Raw genomic sequence first — 24,191 nt, 5'->3', positions numbered from 1 at the left:
AACTGGGTGAGGTGGTCTAAGAAAACTTCCCAAGGGTTAGATTAGAGGTGGTTTAACCTTTAGGAAACCCTCAATAGGTGGGTGGAGATAGCAAAATTCCTCAAGGTAATGGTTAAGAAATTATGGCATGGGGGTGATTGGCTGAAAGAAAAGTTTGGTTTATCTTAATCTATAGTCGGGTGGTACGTGGAAGTCCCTAACTTGGTTGGATTTTGCCTATGTAAATAATATGTCTTTTCCTATTGTATTTCATGATTACTTGTGTTTGTTATTATGTGGTTTTTATGGTTGTTATATCATGGTTATTATTTTAGTTATATGTTGGTTATGAGCATCATTCCATAACAGGTTCTAGTTATGGATCTTGATATGTTTGATTAATTAATGACTGGTTAATGGATGCATGAGGTAACAAATTTATTGCAGCTATTATGAGAGGGCATTAGAACTTCTTGGTGATTCTGAGATAATTTTGAGACCCCTATGTTCAAATCTGCATCCATGACCTGTAGATTACATGTTTACCATATGTTTGATGAAATAGTTGTCATGGTCAGGCCTGGTTAGGTCAATTCCTTGATCAAGTTTTGTATGAATGGTTTTTTCCTGATGTTATGTATCATTCTAGAAAGTATCATTGAGTTTTGGGTAGTGGTCTAGAGGCTAGCCTGAAATGGTGGCTTTGAATCTGGGAATGCACCCTCTGAACTCAAAGTTTTGGGCCATAACTGCACCCTAGTAGAATTATTCATGTAGTTGGAGGTTCTCAACCAAATGGAGGCCTTTTCATCCTTGTACTTGGGAGCCTAGGTCACTAAAAAAGAATTCCAACTCAGGATTTGGGCACTAGGAGTGGTAGTTTAGCTCTTGGGTGTCTGATATATCCTTAGGAAGGTTGGTAAAGTTTCAATTTATTGACTCCACTTCTTTAACTATACTTAGGAGGTTGAGTCATGTCATAATAGGTCTTAGCACATGTTTACCCCTAAAATCTAGTTAAATTGGGTAAATGTGGGAGATGGCATTATAGATTGGTATCAGAGCATTGTTTAAATAGTTGGACTAGATGGGCTAGATTCATGTTGTTGTGCATGCATTGTCATGGTTATGGTTTTCATACATGAGGTCAATGGGTGGAATTAATGTTATCATGCATGATGTCAATATATCGATATTATTATGTATATAGATGTATTATGCTAATCTAGATTGATTTTTTATATGAGATAGCCTCCCATGAACTTCACTCAGGTATGTTGATTATGGTTGTATTTGGTTTATTTGACATGGTATGTTTGAAGGAAGAAGAAGATCAAAGTTGACTAGAAAAGTTGGTGGATTACATTTCACAAGACTCTTCTTATAGATCAGATGAGAAGCGAGGAGATGGGTACTCTCCTGACATAGCAGACACCATGAGAAGTCTAAAGGAAAAGATCAAAAGTTGTAAGGTAGATAATGACATGATCTTTTAGACATAAGAAAGACTTTCCAAGGCACAGGAAAACAAGAAGAGGGAAATGCAATTATCCTTTATAGTTTGTCAAACTTGTAGAGATAGGGACAACCACGGATCAATTATGGACAAGAGGACAAAACTAATGGGGCATATGGTTGCAGGTCTCATGGTGGGCATAGATCAGACATGTATGACATGGTTAGAGATGGCAGGTTCTTGGATACACCTTATAGGAGAGGAAGTGGTTATGGGTTCTACTCTAGTTCTAGTTTATGCAGGTATCATGGTTATAATCGCTATCATACTTACAAGAGGAGTGATAGGGGGTATTTTCCAGATGAGTTGAAGAAATCTAAGCCACCTACATTTGATGGAGAATTAAAGAAACCATAGGATGTAGAAGCATGGTTGCTTGGAATGAATGTGTTCTTTGAGTTGCATGATTACAAAGAGAACATGAAGGCCATGATAGCTATTTTCAGTTTCAAAGGGAAAGCAAACATCTAGTCGGAAGATGTGAAGTGTGTCAGAGATATTAGGACAAAGGAGTTGAGTTGGCATGAATTCAAGAAACTCTTCAGGAAGAAGTATTTGTCAGAGAGATACTACAATGGAAAGGCCAAGGATTTCTATGAGTTGAAGATGGGATCTATGATAAATGGGGAGTACATGACTAAGTTCATGGAGTTTTTCATGTATGTTTTGTATATGAATTATGAGAAGACAATAATTTAGAGATTTATTAGTGGACTGCTATGAGATATTGGGGAGTAGAATGAGCCTCAGCCACTGGAGGAAGTCATTGGAAATTTGAATCACTGTCATGATAAATTGAAGTGTAAGACTGAGTCTAAGCAAGGTTTGAAAGGGAATGAAAATACTAAATGAAAGTGGCCACCGAAGCATGGAAGACCTCAGGATGCATGTGACAAAGAGAATGTTTCTCCTTACAAGAAGTTTAATGTAGTTGAGAAGGGACATGGGTCGTAGCTTGGAGAGCAAAAGAAAAAAGGTAGTGGGCCTTTGCAGTGCTGGATCTATGGAAAGGATCATCACAAGAAGGGTTTTCCATTGTATTAGGGTGGTACACCTCATATCTATAGTGATTAGGAGTCACATACAGTTCAGGATGTTGAGCATGACATTCCTCGGATTTGTGCAACATTTGATAACAAGCAGGTGAATCAGCATGCACCTATTATATAGATGGAAGGTAAGGCTCTCTGTGATAGAGTTATTTCTATTTTGATTGACTGTGAATATAATTATAGTTATGTTAATTTTGACCTGGTGGATAAGTGTGGTTTGATAAAATAAGTGCATGCATAGTCTTCGTTGGTGTAGTTGGATATGAGTATTAAGAAAAGAGTTTATAATTGGGTAAGAGATTGTGCATTTGAGATTAATGGTATGCCTATGTCAGTGCATCTGAATGTGTTTCTGTTGAGATCATATAATATGATTATTGGTATGGATTCTAAGGTGGATTGTTACAAAAAGACTATTGAGTGCTTGGATGATGATGGAGAGGAGATAATCTTGTAGGGTAAAAGGAATCCTACATTAGTAAGAATGGTTACAACTAGGCTAGAAAAGCGCAGTTGTAGGAAAGGGTGTGTATTGTTTGTAGTTCATGTTTCTAGTGACGAAGGTACCGATTTTGAGGATGTGAAAGTCTTGAAGAGGTACTCATTTTTGCAGCAGTTTCAGGATGTATTTCCAACAGAGGTTTCAAAGTTTCTTCCTCACAAGGAAGTGTAATTTTCTATTGAGTTGGTACCCGAAGCAACATCAACATCAAAGGCACCTTATAGGATGAGCACTCCAGAGTTAGTGGAATTGAAGTTTCAACTGAAGTAAATGCTTGACAAGGGATACATTAGGCCAATCATATCACCTTGGGGTGCACCAGTGTTATTTGTGAAGAAGAATGATGGTACTGTCAAGTTGTATATTGATTATAGTAAACTGAAGAAGGTGATGATCAAGAAAATGTATCCGTTGTTATGGATCAATGATTTATTTGATAAGTTAAAGGGAGTAGTGGTTTTCTTGAAGGTTGATTTGAGATCAAGATATCATCAAATACACATCGAAGAGGAGGAAATATACAAGACTTCTTTCCAGACTAGGTATGGGAATTAAGATTTTTTTATGGTTCCTTTTGGTTTGACTAATGCTCCAGCTACTTTCATGTGTTTGATGAATAGTGTGTTGCATCCTTATCTGGACAAGTTTGTGATTGTATTCATTAATGATATATTGATATATTCTAAGAATGAGGAATAACATGCTGAACACTTAGCAGTAGTATTGAAATGGCTAAGAGAGCATCAATTTTATGACAAGCTTAGTAAGTGCAGTTTATTTGAGATAGAGGTAAATTACTTGGGACATGGTGTTTTCAAGGAAGGCATAGCAATGGATCCAGAAAAGATTAGAGCTATCATGGAATGGGTAGCTCCTAGGAATGTGTATGAAGTCAGATCATTCATAGGGTTAGCGGGATATTATAGGTGGTTCATAAGGAAATTCTCACATATTTCCTATCCTATTACATCATTACATAGGAAAGGAAGTAAATTTGAATGGAGAGAGGAATATGCAGGAAGTTTTGAGCAGTTTAAGTAGTTGCTTACAAACGCTTCAGTTCTAAAGATTGCAGATCCAGATAAAGAGTTCATGGTGTGTACATTTTCTTGCAACATGTGACTTAGGGGAGTCCTGATGTAGGAGGGACAAGTGATATGTTAAGAGTCAAGGAAACTGAATGAGCATGAGGAGAACTATGTGACTCATGATCTTGATTTTGAAACGATCATTCATGCATCAAAGATGTGGAGGCACTATATTCTTGGCAGGAGGTTTGTGTTGATGCATGATCATAGTGGGATGAGGTATTTGTTTGACCAACATAATATGAATGTCAGGGAAGCTAGATGGTTGTCTACACTCAGTGAGTTTGACTTCGAGATCAAGTACATAAAGGGTAAGGAGAACAGGGTTGCAAATTCTCTAAGCAGAAGAGTGCAGGTAAATCACATAGTAGTTATGAGTTCATATGGGACAAATTTATAGGATCGAATCTTACAGGAAAGACAACAATATGATAGGTACCAACAGATTAATCGTAGGTTACAACAGAAAGGTACATGTGATCAGGATGTGGAGTATCATCTCATGATAGATGGTTTGGTGAGATTTAGGGACATGATCTATATGTCAAATATTATCTTAAGGGAATTTCATGTTAAGTTGTATTTAGTTCATCTGAGATATTATAAGACTCTAACAGCTATGAAGAAGTTCTACTATTGGTTGAATTTGAAGAAAGAGACAGTTGAGTTTGTTGCAAGGTGTTTGGATTGTCAATCGGTAAAAGTAGACTGTAAGCATCCAGGTGGTTTACTGCAGCCAATTTCGATTCCAAAATGGAAATGGGAGGTCATTTCTATGGATTTCATCATCTATTTTCCGTGGATATCTAGACAACATGATTCCATCATTGTTTTGGTCAATAGGTTTACCAAGTTAGCTCACATCATTCCAGTGAAGTCTACTAATTTTGCTAGTGAGGTAGCATAGGTCTTCATTAGGGAGATAGTGAGATTACATGGTATTCCTAGGAAGATTGTGTTAGACAAAGATACAAAGTTCACTACTAGGTTTTGGATGGAGTTATTTGCAGGTTTGGGTACAGAGCTGGCCTTCAATACAAATTATCATCCGTGGAAAGATGGATAGACAGATAGGGTCAACGCGGTTCTAGAGGACATGTTGAGGATGTATGTCATGAATCAATAGACGAAGTAGGAAGAGTATCTTCCATTGGTAGAGTTTGGGTACAATAATGTGTATCAGGAGTCACTAAAGATGAGTCCATTTGAGGCACTTTATGGGTGAAGTTGTAATATTCCCATTAGCTGGAGTGATCCAATGAACATCGTACTGATTGGACTGGATATGTTGGCAGAAATGGAACACAAAATGTAGGTTAACAAGAAGAATCTAAAGGCAGCACATGACAGGAAGAAGAGTTATGCAGAGTAGCACAGGGCATTTAAGGAGCTCCACGTTATGGAGCATGTGTATTTGTGCATAAAGCCCAAGATGAGCTCCTTTAGGATTGGATCATATGCCAAGTTGGTACCTCAGTATTGCAGGCCTTTCAAGATCCTTGAGAGGATTAGACCAATGGCCTACAGACTTGCACTGTCACCGAAAATGAAATTCCATGTTGTTTTCCATCTTTCATTGCTGAAAATATAAGTGAAGGATGTTTATCATGTGATTGATTGGTCTATATTGGAGGTGGAGCCAAAAGTAGAATTCCAGCCAGAACCTCAGTGCATATTACATTGGAAACAATTTATGCTCTAGAATCTGGTAATCAAGCAAGTTAAAGTGCAGTGGGAGCATTTTGGGCCTGATGAAGCTACATGGGAGATGGTTTATTAGATGCAGGATATGTACCCTTTATTGTTTTCCAGTTGATGCAAATGATTTTTGTTATATGTACATATTTTTGTATGGTTGTTACTATAAATACCGCAATAAGTTGTGTTATAAAACTCTAATAAGAAATATGGTTATCATGTTTTCATGTTTGTTATGTTAGTTTTTCTTTTCAGCAGTTTGTTCATGGTAAATACTGCATCAAGCTAAGTTATAAAGCTCCATGGGAAGTATGTCTTGGTTTTCAATAGTCTTGTTGGTCATAGGTTTCATAGAACACTGAGGATGGTGTTGCCCAAAGGTGGAGATGTTTGTAACAACTATCCATTAAAATTTCATGTCATAAAGTTAATAAAGGAAAAATAAGACCAAGGTCATGGGACACGTATTCCAAGCTGATTGTCAGGCAAAACATCCTAGTGGGTGTTCATTTCGGTTTATTATGGCCAAGGAAATTGGTAAAGGTAATGGAAAAGGAAAAGAGGTATTATTTGACATTTTATTTATGAAAATAAATGAAAATTGGAGAAAAGGGAGGTGGAAGGTCACAGGTTTGCATGCGAGGAAAATTGAAGGAAAAATAAAGAAAAATGAAGAAAATAGAGGTCTCAATAAGGCTTATAAAGATCAATTCATAGCTTTTCTTTAGTTTGGCTTTGACACTAGGTGTAGATGGAGAAGAGCACCAAGAGGAGAAACCAAACAAGCAAGTAAAGGAAGACAAAGGAAGGACAAGAAAAGTAAAGGACAAGCAAGGAAGGTTGGATCAAGCAGCTTCAATAGGAAGACTTGCAAGTAACAGGTTGCATGTGTGATTTCATTGTTGGTTTGTGAATGCATGGTACATGCATGCATGTATGTATATGTCTCTCTTGTTGTCATTGGCATGGATTTTGTCGGGTGTGACAATGCTTCATCCTTGCCTTTCCATTTCTGGTTAGCCATGGGGTGATGTTATTAGGTTAAGCTTTGAATTTCCAGATGGTTTTGGAACTCGATGAGGTGGTCTCAGGAAAATTCCCAAGGGTTGGCGTTGGAGGTGGTTTAATCTCTAGGAAGCCCTTAATATGTGGGTGGAGAAAGAAAAATTCCTCAAGGTAATGGTGAAGAAATTCTAAGGCATCCAAGCTTGTTTTGGGCTTAGTGATCTCTTTACCAGTTTTGGTAGGATCACGGTAGCCTGAGGGTGGAGGTGGTTTAATCTCCGAGAAACCCTGATTGTTTATATTTTAGTTTTCTTATGTGATCTCTTGATCAATTTTGGCGATATAGTGGGAACATGAGGGTGGAGGCAATTTAATCTCCAGGAAGCCCTAGTAGTTTATATCTTGAGTCCCACATTTATGCTTGGTGTTATAGCTTTTTCTATCACCTATTGCATAGGTGCTTCAAGAGATATAGAAGCCTCCTAGAGATAACCTCTGAGTTGATATGAGACTAGTGCCTAAGGCATCATAAGAGAGGAGTGCTTTTGATGCACTCCATATGTCACGTAATTGGAAAAGATAATTCAAGGCTTGGTCCAATAGTCCTTCATCAAGGTAAACTCAAGAAAATACATAGATTTAAATACTCAGGGGGTAAATATGGCTAATCTCAAAGAGGAATGTCTTGGTTCTGGTGGCCGACACACAACAATAGGCAACTTGACATTGTTGTTGTTGTATAGGTGAATAGGAGGAAGGAAAGGAGATAAATCAATGCAGAAGGCTGGACATAGCACACAATCCTAGGGAACAATATCCAACAAATATATGGAAGTGTGAGAAGATGAAAAAGAAGAAAGAGTGGAGTGCTAATTAAGGTCCCAAGCTCTATGCATCATGTATATATTTGTCACCAAATAACATAAAGTAAATCTGTGCACATTACAAGTACATAATTAAATCTATTATTAACATAGGTACCATTACTAATTAGTAAAAAATATAAAACCATGAATGAGAGTGATACCATTGGTTTCATTACACTATTTCAGAGGAGGAAAGACACACAAGAAGTGATAAAAAAATGGGAAGTATATTGCGCATTCCTCTGATAGGAATCAAAAAAAAAATTTCATTTTCAAGATGGAGTCCAAATCACTAGTCCATTTACATTCAACAATCTATAGCTCAAACCCCTCATGAGCAAGAAAATGTAACCAATGTGGAACCACAAAATTCGAGCCTCTTGGGTGTAGAATTCAGGAACCTATCTTAAGCGTTTCTTCCCTCTATTTATAAGAAGAGGGTGAGCTTGAAAAGTAGTTACAAAAATATCTTAGCTGAGCTCCAGCTGTCTCATCGACTAGCTGTCTCGGCATGCAAAGGCCTGCTTCCCAAATCATTAAAAAGGATTTGATCCCTTCTTTAAAATGCAAGAAATTACAGAATAAAATTTAAAAGGAAAACTAAACGATGGGCGAAGAAAATATCTCCCTTCCATTCCTGAGATTTCCTCTGTTTAGGCCATGTCTTTGCTGTGATATGTCTCTCTTGCTGCTCGGCCGATTCACCTTATTGGCTTAAGGAGGCCTGACCTAGGTTTAAAGTTGTTCACGCCAACCATTAACAAAACCCTAACTGTCGTCCCTTTCGGCAACAACATGCATAGCGTAGGCTGCAGTCTCACTCAAAGCAGTATTGGGGGATGCTAGAACTAGGTTTCTGCATCCATGGACATGTGATAAGTGGTTCTTAAGCTCTAATAGTTCAGATCTGCCTTTGCACAGATCGGTATCATTCTAGGGCTTGTTACTGTAACACGGGTAAAATGGCTTCTAGACCTTCGCAAAGGTCTACAATCAGTCTTTACAGACACTAAACATGCAAATTATCCACTTTCACACATTAATAAATAATCCTAGATATGCCTTCATACATATCTATCCAATTCATTAGAAATCATAACAGAAATAACCCTTAACTTCACAAACATAGATAATTACTTAAAACATGCATAAATAAGATAGATTCAGTAGTTTCGTGCAACATTCATACATTATTCCATGAAAACATATTATTGAGTGACAAAATATAACATAAGCAGAATTGACAATAATACTCAAATGCACGATAATTCTTCAAAATCAGTCTTTATTCAATTCAAGTATTCAAATTATAGACTTCTCCACCCTGCACACTCATCTGCAGGGGTTCGTGCACTCAGCTACAAATTTACTAAGGCCTCCTACACACTCAGCTGTAGGCTTCCCCTTCTTTCCTAAGTGCAGGAAGCAGAGCCTTCCTGCTTTAGCACTTTCCGAAACTAGAAAAACTCATTTAAAGTTCACAATTCTTCCTTCCCAGTTCTCCCTAACGATCGCTATGAATAAACTATTTATAGCTTTCTTCCATACAATACCATGGTCGGCAGACCATGGGTGAGTATCAAAACTAACCTATTTACTCACACAAACGAGGAGCTACAACCCCTTTGATTCCTATCTCTTTAGGCGCTTCACATCCACCTTTCGCAGAGACTTTACATATTTTCAAAACTTATACAAAAATTGGGTTAACTAACCCTAAAATTGACCCTAGGGACCCTATCCCAATAGGCCTCCAACACAAATATCATGAATCACCCTCGAGTCACTCAATTGGCACCTCAATCTTGCTGCGAAGGCCACGTAGCTCAACCTGTAAAACTGGAGCTTAACTATTACTTTGCACCACAGCCTGCTGCACTTCTTCCACCAACTTTTTTATTGTCAAGCCCTCCACTGCTAGGCACATTGTCCTCTATGTCTTTTGTAGCACCTTGAGGTTTTCCTGGAGTGACAGAGTAAGCTGACAAGCTTCCTCTAGCCATGGCTGTAATCTGGCCTTTAGAAGGGCCTCTTTCCTCTACAATTCTTCCATTTGTGCTTACAACTACTTCCCTTCTTATAACTTCGCGAGGCATTGTGCTGGTGCCATAGTGCATGCAGTCACTTGAACCTCATCATAATTCTACTATGTTTCTATGACATCAATGTTCAACTTCTCCAAATTCGGGTCCTCCTGTAGATTTTTCCATAATTCCATTGCTTGGTCGAACATCATTGCGCAGTCATTGATTGCGGTATCCAATGTGTTGAGATTTTCCTTTTTTTCTACTCCGTGTTGCTCCCAAACCTCTGGCGGAGTCATAGGCTGCAACTTCAACTGCAGCTCTGATATCTTCATTTGGAAGTCAAAAGTAACCTTGCTGACTTCATCCTTTGATGCTCATACTACAGCAACCAATTTCCTTACTTTTGCTGAGCCTTCAACATCCTACGGGATGTTCAATTCTGGCACTATTTTGCATGCCTGCTCTATCGATGTCTCTAGGCTCTGACGTAGTTGCTTCATCTCCTCCTTTGCCTTCAGTGCCTATGCTTTCTTAGCGAACATATGTTCATTATTTACCTTGAACTCGTTGATGACTATGAGGGCGCATTGCTCTCTAATCCGCAACTCATCTAAAACCCCTTGATGCAGCACATGGAGGGTTTGGAGCAGAAGCGTGGCCAAATTCACTCCCATTTCTATCACTATACTAAGGACAACGCGATTCTCATTTGACTTTGTACGAAGGGACTCTTCTGGAAATGGTATGACTCTAAGGTCCAGAGTCCGTTCTAACTCAATGACTGTTCCACTTCCTTGTGTCAGGCTCGCTTGCACCCTGCTCGCTTGCCTGACGACTGCCTGAATCCTGCTAGCCTAGATCTGCAATTCGCATATATCCTTTTGGATGCTCCTCAACATCTGCATATAATGTTGCTCAAACTGCTACAACAACTCAGTGGTCGTGTCTCTAACCTTATCACCGATCTCATCGAGATTTCCTTCTGTAAGCACCATCAGGTCAATGTGCATCTATTTATCAGAATTATGATTTTTTCTTTTTCCACCCATCTACTCCTGCATGCACCTCTTCAAGGTGAAGGGAGTGTTGTGCTCCTCTCCACCACCTCCTTCATACTTTGAAAGTTCCAGCTCATCTGTGTGTTGTGAAGCCGACTTGTCAACATCTTCTATATCCTGACTTTCTTTCTCAGCCTTCTCTTTGGCAGTGCACTCTTCCCCCCCCGATTTTCCTCTGCAGCTGCCTTAGTAGCAGCTTCCTTCTTATTCAGCTTAGCGAGATCTCAGGTGACCTTCTGAGTGGCCTCCTTACGCTTTTATGTAGCAGTCGACTGTGCAACAAAGCTCTTTGCACCTTTTCTTGTACCCACACCCACCTCCGTGGGTTCACGGCACTCTGCTGGCCAAGTCCCCACGATCTCCTGCACGTCTATCTCAGAGACTAGGTATGGAAGCTTGTGCTATAGGTGCTTTGGGTCCTTTCGCGCTCGAATTGACACACTATGGAAATCGGCCTTGAACTCCGCATAGGCCATCAATTGTTCAAACAAGGTGGGGGAGAACCTTGGCCTCTGATTGATAACCATGTGAAGGTCCATCTCCATTACAATCCAGAAGATCTTTGACTCCTTTATCCTTTCCCACTCTTTATTGTCCACAACAAAGTGAACCTCGTTGCCTCGGGTAAATCTTCTCGCTGCGGGAGAAAGTGGCTATCCTCCCACAATCTCCAAGCTACTAAAACAATAGATAATAGAAGCCATGCATAATGGAATGAAATGCTTTCTTCTTGGGCATCCCGAGAGTTCATGAGGAAATCCTTGCACAGATATTGTTAGGTTCCTATACCAATAGGAGTCATAAATTTGAATGACTGAGAATAAGCCTTGTAATATTGTGCATACCTTTGCTTTCTACAAATGTTTTCTATATTCAAAAATTAAAAAATGTAAAGAGGGTATGTCCTAAAAGAATAATCAAAGGAAAAAAAGAATGAAAAAAGGTCAAAAAGATGAAAAAATATATGAACCCCAAAAAACAAAAAAGACCATGAAAATGAGCAAGTCAAAATGCCACTACTATTTACTTTTCATGCATAATAAATGATTGTGTGCAGCTTGTAATTCTTGCCACAATCCATGATAGTCAACATGTTTAAACTTGACAATTACATGTTTTCAATTTTATGTTTATAGCTAGAGAATAAAATATGACCAAAAAGTGTAATATTGGCAGATAATTAGATAGGTAGAGTAAATAAAAGGAGCTCAATTGTTTAATCTAAGCCCTTGGATGATATAAGGATAAATTTAGATATTTTTCTATGTAAGGAAAAGAAAATATTGATAAGGGTTTGCTAGCTTAAATGCACCCTAATAAAGTGAAGAAAAAATGGTAGGATAAGTAGATGGGTAAGTAAAAGAAAGGTTGTAGAAGTATGATGATTGATTAGACAAAAAGCATATTTATCATCTTTCATCATATGTTCCAAATATGAATGGACAATCAAGCATGCAAATGGATTTCAAAGTCAATTAATTAACTTCCCCCATTCATTTCACCTCTTTACTTAACTAATTTCCCATAATAAAGTTCAAAGTACTTAAAACCTTTAAGTCAAAGAGGTTCAGAGCATTTCTATGACTTTTTAAGGGACTTGACCCTTGACTCAATGACTTATGGATATCAAGTACTAGGTTCCCCTCATAAAAGTTCATCCCCCCTTCAGTTCATTCATTTTCCTAATAATACTCCTTTTCCTAAGGTTAAAACACTCTTTGCCCAGGAAAAGCAATTTTCCCCCATATAAAACACTTTTCATACTGAAAACCCACAAAAATACTTTACCCTAAGTATTAATGTAAATATATGAAAAACATGTAATTCACAAAAAAACATTTTGCTTAGTGTTTTTCCCTTTCCGCCCATTTTTCATATTAATGACTAAGTTTATTATATTAAATCCCGATAAACACCTAATTTCCCGTATATATTTACTTCCTATGTATAAATTAACCCTACACCCTAGTTTAATTATAAACTATGATTTTCACCTAAAACCTGACCAAAACCTTTAACTAGTCAATTTGCGATCAAGTTAATAAAGCCCCCTTTAATCCTCTGTTAATTACCCCGATAGCCTAATCTCACTTTAAGCCATTATTAAACCCTGATACCACCGTAATTAAGTGCCTGCTAGGCCCCCCACTAGCCTCTGTGTAACTTCTCCATCTGATCACTGTGCGATTGTCCCCCTCCTCATCCGATGGCTCTCATCCATATCAGGCCAACCCGACGTCCGTCCTTTACCCACCTGATAAAGTGGTTTTCCCGCTGGCCCCCAACGCTACATGTCATTCGATGAGTGCAATTGGGCGACCCCTCCCAAATACCACCAAGTGCCCAAAAGCAATGCAAAATGAACTGCTTATCACCCTCCCGCTACGCGACAAATTAACCACTTTTCACCCCATACCCACCAAAAAATAATTTTTTGTGTATAAAAGCCAAAAGCCCCAAAATTGTTTGTTTTTGCTAAATTTTCATCTGCAAGCCTCTGTACGCATGCACGACACCTGCAAATGTCGAAGCCATCAACCCACATACAATTTCACTCCAAAGACGCCACAAACAACCCAGTCGACCTTGCAGCATATACAAATCCCCTTCGACCACTTGCAGTAGCCAGCCACCCTGCTTAGAGAAAATTCACCCCAGTTCCAGGTATTTAAACCAGAATTCACCAAATACCCTGTCAATTTCAAAGTAACTAGTTGCTGAGTGTTTTTAGTTAAGTTAAAAATTAATTAAAAATACTCAAGAGCTCAAGCCTACTCCTTGTTGAACATCGTTGCCCTAAATACTGCAAATTACCCCCCCCATACTCAAATCCACAAGAACTGAGCATGGCTGCCCCAATTGCTATGGATGTGAGAGCCATCTCTACACCCCATTTAGACCTGGACCACCTTCCCTAGCCAATGAAGATTTCCAGTTAAAGGACACCTCTATCCAAGAATCCCCACTCAATGCATACTGCCAAAGTAGGGATAAATACATGAACCATGCTGATGAAATTGGTCTTTCGGAGTCCAATTGGCCCAAGTACCAGTTCCCCCAAGTCCACATTTTCCCAGAAATTGCACATTACTATCATGCCAACTACATTCCAAGTCAAATAGCAGTCATGTCCCCTAACCAAACCATACTTTTCACCATCATTGCAAAGTCCATAAATGAAATGTTACAACACCAACTAGGGCAAAACCTGACTCCACTTTCAATTGGAAGCTTATTAGACCAGTTCCCCAAGCTTACCACTGATGGGTTGTGTTATATTCTTTCCATGACTAGCCCACGTAGTTAACTGGGGGGTTAGAAGGGGGGTGGAGCCCCCCCTTTGTTGCGTCGATTGCGTAGTGGGGGGAGTCACAGGGGGTTTGAGGGGTGTAGGTAACCGCACTCTATGGGGTCCAGGGCAACGCCTCGGAAAATTTTGGTTTTGGACCCTATGTTAGGTTCAGCGAACCTACCTATTGTTTTGTGCATGATTTTCGCACATGTTTTTGGACACGATGGTTTTCGGTCCATGGTTTTGGACGTGATGGTTTTTGGTCCATGGTATTGGATGTTTTGGCATGTATAAATATGTATTTTAACATTGAAAGGAACACAATGAAAAATCAAGCTGGTAGTCCCGGTTTTGGGATTCAGGGGAAAATCTTTGTGTATAGGTGTTTTATGTGTTATGCTCTTGCATTGTTTATTTGCTATGTTTTAGAATTTGTATGCAGGTAATTTCTGTATGGGGTTAAAACCTACATTTGGTATCGGCGTTGTTTTGGCTTCAAGGGGACGACGTTGTTGCTGAGGGGTTTCGCTCAGACTTGTGGTAGACCCTGTTCAGTGGGAGATCTGTGGGATCGATTCTGGTGGTGAAAGGGGATGGCAAGCAGTGGAAATATAGAGGTCGAGAAATTTAATGGTCAGAGTTTTGAGTTGTGGAAACTCAAGATGGAGGATCTGTTAGTGGATAAAGATCAGTGAATCATGGTGGATCTAGGTACTAAACCAACGAGAGTGTCTGATGAAGAATGGAAGAAGTTGGATCGGAAGGAAAAGAGCACAATACGATTATGTGTCTCAGATTCAGTATTGCTGAATGTATCAGGGGAAGCTACGATGAAGGCTTTGTGGGACAAGTTAGGGACTTTGTACCAATCTAAGTCTCTGGTGAATAAACTGTTCCTACGGAAAAAACTGTATAACCTGAGGATGAAATATGGAGACTTGGTGACAGAGCATCTGAATGCATTTAATATTGTGGTAAGTCAGTTATCGTCTGTTGATATCAAAATTTCAGATGAAGATAAGTGCATTAGTTTGTTGTGTTCTCTACCAGATTCGTGGGATAGTCTGGTTATTGCAATAGGTAGCAATGCAACTACCTTGTAGTTTGATGAAATAGTCTCATCCTTGCTAACGGAGGAGATGAGACGGAAAAATATGGAGAGCCAGAATGTTGATTCCTTGTCTGTACGAGGACGGTCCTAGAATAAAAACAAAAATAAGTCATCGAGTGGGAGATCTAAATCTAGAGGGAGATCTAAATCTCCAGGAAAACCTGTAAAGGTGGTGTGCTGGAAATGCGGAAAGGAAGGGCACTACGAAAGGGACTATAAATCTAAAGCCCCTGATAAAGGGATCTAATGATGCTCTTTCTGCAGAAGCAAAAACCACCTCAAATGAAGGTGGGGATGTGTACTTGGCTTGTTCAAGTACACATGTAGATCATGAGGCATGGTTGATTGACTCATGTGCAACCTTTCACTTCACTCCCCATAGAGAGTGGTTCTGTGAGTATGAGAAATACGATGGTGGTGATGTATTCTTAGGGGGTGATAGGAAGGCTAGAATCGTTGGTCGTGGAAAAGTAAATTTGGAGTTGCAAGGTGGAAGGGTTAGAACACTTCCGGGTGTTCTACATATTCCTGCATTGGCTAGAAATCTGATTTCTATAAGCAAGTTGGATGATGCAGGTGTAAAAATAGTGTTCAAGAAGGATACCTGTAATATGGTTTGGGGAGCACTGGTATTGATGGGGGGAGTTCGGACTTGAACTCTGTAGAAGCTACAAGGTAGCACTGTTGTTGATGGGTGCAACAGTTCTGTGGTTCCTGAAAGTGGAGCAGAAAATCTAGTGGTCTCTGGAGAGAAGACCATGTTGTGGCATTAAAGGCTTGGGCATATTGGAGGGAAGGGCCTTCGAATACTTCATGGTAAAGGTATGGTAGAAGGTATGAGTAATAGCTCTCTAGATTTTGATTTCTGTGAAAATTGTGTATATGGGAAGCAGAATCGGGTGAGTTTCCCCTCTTGTGGTAAGAGGACGAAAAAAATATTAGATCTTGTGAACAGTGATGTGTTTGGACCTATGAATGTTCCATCACTGGGTAAGTCTGTGTACTACGTATTATTTATAGATGACTTCTCAAGGAATACATGGATATATTTCCTTAATAAGAAATCTGAAGTCTTTGACAAGTTCAAAGAATTTAAGGCTCTAGTGGAAAACCAGACAGAGAAGAAGATAAAGGTGCTGAGGACGGATAACGGTGGACAGTTTTGCAGTAAATAATTTGAAGAATTCTGTAAGAATTGTAGTATAGCATGATAGAATACTACTCCATATACACCTCAGCAAAATGGAGTTGCAAAAAGAATGAACAAGACGTTGATGGAAAGGGCAAGAAGCATGCTCAGTGGTGTTAGGTTAAGACAGGAATTCTGGGCAACAGCGGTGGAGACAGCATGTCACCTGGTCAACAGATCACCTTCATTAGCGTTGGAGGATAAGACTCCATAAGAGGTATGGACTGGTAAGAAGCCCTCTCTTTCATATCTGAGGGTATTTGGATGTGATGCATATGTACATGTTCAAAAGGAGAAATGAACCAAGTTGGATAGTAAATATGAAAAGTACATCTTTATTGGGTATAAGGATGGTTTAAAGGGTTATAAGCTTTGGAACCCAGCAACAAAGAAGGTTGTGTATATCCAAGATGTGGTGTTCAGAGAGGTGAAAGATGTTATTAAACATGAAGTCCAACCAACGGAACCTAAGAAGATAGAGTTTGAGCTAAAGGAGGAAGAATCAGACTCTATAGCAGAGGAGGAATCAAAAGATGAAGAGCCACAAACTCTAGGTGTAAGAAGATCAGTTCAAGAAAGAAGGCAGCCAGAAAGGTATTATCCATCTGTTTTCTGTTCAAATTTTTCTATATCTATTACTGATGATGATCCCAGAACTGTGAAAGAAGCAGTAGATTCAGAGGATGGAAAACTCTGGAAAGAGGCCATGGTTAATGAAATGGCATCTTTGCACAAAAATGAGGCTTGGGATCTGGTGGAGTTGTCGGCTAGAAGGAAACCCATTGGCAGCAAATGGGTGTTCAAGAAGAAGACAAATGCAAAAGGAAAGGTGGAGAAATACAAAACTCGGTTGGTAGAAAAATGTTATTCCCAGGTGTCAGGAATTGATTTTGGTGATATTTTTTCTCCTGTTGCCAAGGTAACTTTTATTAGATTACTTTTATTTGTTGCTGCTGCTTTTGATTTTGAGGTAGAACAGATGGATGTGAAGACAACATTTCTTCACGGGGATCTGGAAGAGGAGATCTACATGAAGAAGCCTAAAGGCTTTGCGGTGAAGGGTAATAAAGAATTGGTATTCAAGTTAAAGAAGTCTTTGTATGGGTTAAAACAGTCACCAAGGATGTGGTATCAGAAATTTGATACATTTATACGGGGACTTGGATTCACTAGAAGCAAAGAAGATCACTGTGTGTATTTTAAGTTAATTGGTGACCGTGTTATTTATTTGGTCTTGTATGTGGATGATATGTTGCTAGTTGGAAATGACAAAGAAATTATCCATAATTTGAAGACCCAATTGTCCTCCAAATTCAACATGAAAGATCTTGGTGCTGCAAACTATATTTTGGGCATGGAAATTAAAAGAGATCAGGCAAAGAGGAAGCTTTGGTTAAACCAGAGGAAGTATGTCGAGACAATAATGCAGAGGTTTAATATGCAGGATAGTAAACCGATGAAGGTTCCTATTCCTGTAGGTGTAAAGTTATCTGCTGAACAGTGTCCCAGGACACAAGAAGAGGAAGAGGATATGTCCCTTGTTCCATATGCAAGTGTAGTTGGTAGCTTGATGTATGCAATGGTCTGTACTAGACTAGACATTGCACATGCAGTGGGAGTATTGAGCAAGTTTATGTCAAAACCAAGGAAGGAGCATTGGAGAACAGTGAAGAGGGTTTTCAGGTATTTGCGTGGCACTAGTGATTATGGTTTGTGCTACCAAGGAAGACTAGGATTGGACAGAGTTTTGGATATCCGTGGCTTTGTTGATGCAGACTGGGTTGGAGATCTAGATCAGAGAAGATCTGCAAGTGGGTATGCGTTTAACCTATTCGGAGGTGCAGTTAGTTGGATGAGTAAGAAACAATCTGTCGTGGCACTACCAACTACAAAGGCAAAATACATGGCAGCCACTCATGCAAGCAAGGAAGCAATTTGGTTGCAGAGATTGTGTTCAAGTATGGGGTTAGTACAGGGAGCTATAAGGATAGACTGTGACAGCCAAAGTGCAATTTTCTTGGCAAAGAACCCTGCTTATCATTCAAAGACAAAGCACATTGATGTTCAGTATCACTTTGTGAGGGATATGATAGAAGACAAAAAGGTGTTGCTGGTAAAGGTGGACACTTTGAAGAATACTGCAGATGCATTGAAAAAATCTATGAGATCTGAGAATTTCTCTTGGTGTAGAGAAACAATGGGCATTGCAGGGCTGGATAAATGATTAAGCTCTCTTGTGGCCTCGTTTGGAAAGAAAACAACAAGTGGGAGAATGTTGGGTTGTGCTATATTCTTTCCACGACTAGCCCACGTAGTTAACTGGGGAGTTAGAAGGTGGGCGGAGCCCCCCCTTCATTGCATCGATTATGTAGCAGGGGGAGTCACAGGGGGTTTGAGGGGTGCAGGTAACCCCACTCTATGGGGTCCAGGGTAGCACCTCGCAAAATTTTGGTTTTGGACCCTATGTTAGGTTGGGCGGACGTACCTATGGTTTTGTGCATGATTTTTGCACATGGTTTTGGATGCAATGGTTTTTGGACCATGGTTTTGGATGCGATGGTTTTCAGTCCATGGTATTGGATGCTTCGGCATGTATAAATATGTGTTGTAACATTGAAAGGAACATAATGAAAAATCAAGTTGGTAGTCCCGGTTTTGGGATCCAGGGGAAAATCTCTGTGTATATGTGTTTTATGTGTTATGCTCTCGTATTATTTATTTTCTTTGTTTTAGAATTTGTTTGTAGGTAATTCTTGTACGGGGTTAAAACCTACAACCACTGCAAAATTGGTTTAGATGTTCCAATCCTTCATCAGAGAAGAAAAACATATCCCAAGGGATCGTCCTCCATATGTAGCTACTATTTTTTCCCCATTGGGTTAGAACATTGTAGCCATGATATCTCGTGTCCTAGGTTACAGCACCATTGAATATATTGATGAAATTATCCTAGCTTTCATGTCCATCTACACTCTAGGGCAGCCTCCTGCTGTCATCTATGACTATGCCAAATTTATAGCTGATAGGATGCATGACCAGTTTCTTAGAATGAGAAATGAGAGAGTCTTCAAATACTCCTCTGTTTTGTACCATCTTTTCCTATATTATCAGTCAGATAAGTTCCCATTCACTCTTCAGAAGCTTGACACAAAAGGTCAGCCCAGATCAGTCATTTTTTGGACCGCATTGGTCCACAAATACCAATCTCCATATTCATATGCTAACTTCATTGATTTATTTGTACACCCAGTCATGACAATGTTGATAGGAATCCCTCCTCCAAGAATCAGTCCAGACATAAAAAGGATCCTTCAACTGTCTAAATAGACCAAACTGGGTGATCGTTATTTATACCAAAACCACATCGAAATCAAAATTTATGGTTGCATGCTGGCACCATACAAACTAACAAAATACCTCCAATGAGGTTGTTTGCATTAGAATACTACATGCAAATTATCAATGCAGATGAGATAAACTTCAGCAAGAGCAACTTCACAAGCTTATGCAGAAACAAACCAAGCCAAAAGACAGAGAGTGAATCCTGTCTCTAAATAGGAGTACACATAGGAGAAAGCAGAGGTCACTAATACAGAAGGAAATAGGAGCAGGCCTAGCACCCAATCTAAAGGGGTACAAGAGCCTTCCACATCACAAACTCAGATGTTGTTAAGGCAACACAGTGTTGAAGTATCTTCCTTTAGAATGCCTGTAGACAAAGATCAAGATATCAAGGAGAGATATAAAGAGATCAAAGCTAGAAATGAGAGGCTTAAGGCCCAGACATATGCATAGTACTTAAAGCTAATTCCCACCAACCAAACAAGACTAATGTCAGCCTTTGACATTAAAGAGGGGAAGCTACAAATGTCATTCATCAAGCCTACTACCCAGCAACCAAAAACAACTTCAGCTTTAAAGAAGGTAGATTTTGAAGTGTTGGCAAGGGATATTCATCCCATTGACCAAATTGAACTACATAAACAAGCAGGGGAGATGATATACTCCACATTAACAGGAAAGACCATAGCTTCCCACCAACTACAGAACTCCTTGAATAAGATGTCTGCATAATTTTAGTTGGAGAAGGCCTCCTCACAGGCCAAGGACACAAGGATCAAGTCCTTAGAGGCTTAGTAATTGAATTGGGACACAATCCCAAGGATTTAAAAGCCACTGTACAACTTATCAAAAAGAAGAATGATGTCATAGTTGCATTGAATAAACAGCGAAAAGTACCTCAGCTACAACATCCACAAACACTGGAAGTCCTAGAAGCCTAGTAGGGGTATGAAGAACTCATGGACTTAGTCTTGAAATTAAATGACCAACTAAAAGAGATTGAAAATGAATTGGATGATTTGATCCAATTAAAACAGGAAGATGTGGGCACCTCTTCAACAAACGTTATCCCCACAGTCTCTACAACAGTGCCATCCACACTAGCAGCATCTTTGGCACCTACAGTTCCACTTGCAGCAGCGTTTCCAGCAACAACAGAATCTACATTAGCAGCAGGTACATCAGGAGAGAAAGCAACAGAACTTGTGAAAGGCATGGAAGAAATGACCATCCAGGCTACAGAGATGAAAAAGATAAAGGAAAAGGTGGCAAAATTGGAAACTGATTGCAAACTAGCCCAACTCTAGAAAAAGGAAGAAACACAAAAGGCACAGAGAATGGGTGAGAGAATCAAAATCCTAGAGAAGGATTTAACACTAGAAAAGCCACTTGGACAAACAAAAGAAATGTTGTGGGCCAATATCATTGACTCTGTCAATGATATTTGGCCATCAATCCAAGTTATTTTGGAGCAAACAGAGCTAGTAAAGGTAGCTACTGAAGCTATCCAAAAAGTAAAGGAGTTGGGAAATAAGCCAAAGGATGCAAATAGACTCATACACTTCCTCAACAGCAAGAATAGATATGAGCTCCAAGAGATAAATATAGAAGATATGACTGCTTCCATTTTAGAAATAAGGAAGGTCCTTTCCAAGAGGAACCTTATGCTTAATTTGGAAGAAAAATGCCACAATATGCAGGTAGCCATTGATAGGTTCATGGCTAAATTCTAGATTTTGAGGGAGAAAGGTCTGCCCAGTCCTATGGTCATCCATGATAAACTAATGACATAGTTGGACTGTGGGGATAGACTTAGAAAATTGGCTAAGGAACAAGTTGATTCTTCATCCATTAAAGCCCTACCAACAGGCAAAGTGTTATATGATACATTTGAGAACTTGCTTTTCCTTGAGCATGAGGTAAAACATTTGTTCCTCACCAAGCCAAATTTTGCAAAGTATACTGAGGCTAATGAAATGTATAGGAGAATGGTAAATGTGAAATTACCAGATGCAGAATGGTGGGAGTAAATGACAGATTTACTGTGATAAATAAACAATTGAAAGTTACTGCGCAGTGAAAATGAAGGCAACAGAGTGAAACAAATAAAAACAACATAACAGGGTCAAAGGGTATCAGTGTTAAAGAGTATCAGTTGAAAGATGAAAGCAAAGAATATTCCAGCGTGAAACTCCACAACTGTAAGCTAACATAAAGGGCTACACCTCAACCATAAAGGCCAGCACAAACATAATAAAAGGGATATCAAGAAACAGTTCATTGGCTGTCTCTATCTTCTTGCAAGAAGATATTTGTATTTCCTTAAATAAATTTCAAGTTGTTTTGAGATTTTTTGTAATATGTTTCTGTATAAATACTTCACAATTCGAAGTATGTAGGGTGGACTCTTAGAAATTTCTATAGTTTTCTTGATCAAAGACAGTAAGCTATTGTATCATTGTTGGACCAGAAAGCTAGATTACTGAATAAAGCAAAGACATTTCACTGGATTCATGTGTAGTGCAAAATACAGACAAGTATCTTCTTTTGTATTGTTAATTTTCTTTAAACGTTTTCCCATAATCTTAAATGTATCTGAAATCTAAATGCTTAATATGGAATGATATCTTAGAACTTGCTTCACTGCACTCTGTTTTGACTATTAGGCATTTTGTATGTTTTCTGCTAAAATTATCTAAATTAAGGAATTCTTGAGTGCTCCTTAGTTCAGGTAGTTTCCCTCTGGTCTATAGTAAAGGATTCTTAACTGCCCTTTGCTCATGATCATCCTTTGTTCCTCCTTTTAGTCCCGGTTTGAGGATTCTTGAGTGCCCTCTCACCCTGGTTAAGATCATTTCATCCATTCGACCTGAAAACCTATGTTTTACTCTGCTAGCTTGTCCATTGAACACCCCCTTTAATGATTTAATCCCAGTCCTGCTGCCCTTATTTGAATCCATAGCCCAATAGCCAGAGACACCATTCTATCCATCTTCTTAAGGATTCCACCATCCAACTTCCAAATGCAAACCCAAAAACCCCCTTGAACTTTAAGAACTAGCCTAAAAACCCAGCAAACAAATCTAAAACATATAGAGAGAGCTGTCTCTGAGTTATAGGTCAGCTAGAGCCTATACTTAAAAGATTGGTTTGTAGTTACCTCGGTATTTTCCTTCTTTTGATAACTTCTAGGGAAAATTTCTGAGTGATAACATAGTGGTGGCTCCACTGGGGACAACCCTTAGTCCTAATAAATATTTAAGAAAATTTTAATTCTATATTTAGAGCCTCTTAAAGTATTTTATTAGAAATTATTTCTCATGACAAGAAAACAATTTAAAAAATTATGAAATTCTGGCTTCGAGGAAAATTCATTATACTATGGCTAACCTGGGTCCAAACCCTCCCCCAGTATTTGATAATCCCAACCTGATTTCAAGAAAATCCAAAACAGAAGAAAGTTGAGCCAGTCACACACCCTTAGTTGAAGCTAATTCATGCCCTGATGGATGGGTGTTTTTAGAAGATCTTCCCTTTGATGAGCAATTTTATTTGTCATTGTTTAGATCAAAGTATGAAAGTGAAATTTGTGACACTTTCATAGATCCAGAGTTTATTGCAGACCTCGAAGTCCAAAAAGCCAACAAATCAATTGATGAGTACCATCTAAATTCGCCACAATCATCCCTTAGTACTACCAAGATCCCTAAGCTTTCTAAAAAATTGTCCACTACTCTCAGTTCACCATATTCCCTTCAACATCTGAAGCCCATTCCCCACATTCATTCATACCCTCACTCCCTTACTAACCTATCATATCCCAGGTACCACCTATTGGTCCTAGTTCATCCTCCAGTACTGCATCACCTTCCAGTGCCTCAACCCCACATTTTAGCCTATCCCAGCTTATAGCCATGGCAAATAGATATGCTCCCCTTGTCCTACATGCTCCACTTTATGCCATGCCAGTAGACTACCAGATTAAAATCATCTAATTTGATGGCATAGGACACTACACTACACAACACCATGTTAATAAAATGACAGACTACTTTGAACTTCATGAAATTGATATTGTGGATGTCGAAATGAGATTATTCGCTCAGACTTTAGTTGGTGATGTTAGAAAATGGTTTAGATCACTGCCTGATAATAGTATTGATATTTTAGAAGTGTTTCAACAACAATTTTTGAATAGATGGGAAAAGAAAAAGAATCCTCTACAGATCCTTTCTGAATATGAAAATATTAGGAGAGGACCTAATGAAACTGTTCAAGATTACTGCACCAGATTTAACAATATATACAATGCAATTCTAGTTAATCTTAGACCCCCACCTGACTTAGCATTAATAAATTTCCTTGATGGTTTTGACACAAACATGGCATTCCAGCTCAGGGAAAGAAACCCCCCAACCCTAGAAGATATGCAAAGTGTAGCAGTAAGTGTAGAGGCTAATTTATTA

Source organism: Pinus tabuliformis, chromosome 4_1, assembly GCF_031772625.1.
Source record: "Pinus tabuliformis cultivar Carrire ecotype Pingquan chromosome 4_1, CPIR1, whole genome shotgun sequence".
Taxonomy (NCBI): domain Eukaryota; kingdom Viridiplantae; phylum Streptophyta; class Pinopsida; order Pinales; family Pinaceae; genus Pinus; species Pinus tabuliformis.
The sequence above is the reverse complement of the archived record's forward strand: the minus strand, read 5'-3'. Positions refer to the sequence as shown.